This window comes from Merops nubicus, unplaced genomic scaffold (assembly GCF_000691845.1).
Source record: "Merops nubicus isolate BGI_N331 unplaced genomic scaffold, ASM69184v1 scaffold31749, whole genome shotgun sequence".
Lineage (NCBI taxonomy): Eukaryota > Metazoa > Chordata > Aves > Coraciiformes > Meropidae > Merops > Merops nubicus.
The window spans coordinates 1-903 of record NW_008633539.1 but is presented as its reverse complement, the minus strand read 5'-3'; positions in this window follow the sequence as shown (position 1 = coordinate 903).

The window sequence follows — 903 nt, the reverse complement described above, 5'->3', positions numbered from 1 at the left end:
GCGTCCCCCCCTGCCATAGAGGCAGCAAGAGTCTCGCCTGTGCTCTGGGAAAACATGGCCCATGGATAACTCACCTGCTTCTCATTTCCGTTGCTTTCTCTTTTCTCTGTTGTCTTTGGCTCCACAGGGCCATGGTTCATTCGGAAGCCAGCCCTGGAAGGATCTGCCACCTCCTGCCCTTCCTGGTGTATTCAGCTGGGCGCCTTTTGCCAACTCCACCCTGGCCTCAGGGCACAGCCTCTTGGATGATCTGCTGATCTCTGCAGCAGAACCTCCTCTTGTTCACCTCACTACCTGCTTTTAAACCATTAAACTTCTGATGCAACCCAGCGCGAGCCTCTGTCTGGTCTTTCGTGCTCAAGAAGTCCTCACAAGATACCTCTAGACAAAAGGCTTGTCTTATCAAATCGATAGAATCTAAAGGTTGTGGGCACTCTGCACAGATTTTTGGGGATGGAGGGCTTGGGGTGCACTCTACCTGGAAACTTTCAGTAGTGTTCCTCAGATCTGAGAAAGATGTTGCCAGGTGCTCAAATGAGAGTGGCTGCCAGGGACTGCCTTGCTGCATCTCTGCCCACAAATGCCTTCTTCAGGTTTGGAGTATGTTCTGCTGATAGGAGATCTGTCTTCTTCTGAGCTCTGGTGGTGATCTGGTCTCCTGCAGTACGTCATGTATAAGGCCAGCAGCTATGCAAGCTCTTGGGGAAAACAGTTCCTCCTGATGTCTGTGGAGTTTTATTGGGGGATAAGACATAATTTGTGTCAAAGAACAGATGGGAAAGGATTGGGTGAATAGAATCATAGAATCATAGAATCCTTTAGGTTGGAAGGGACCTTCAAGATCATCAAGTCCAGCCATTGAGCCATTACGGCTTTCAAGTTCTCTGCTAAAACAGATCAGAA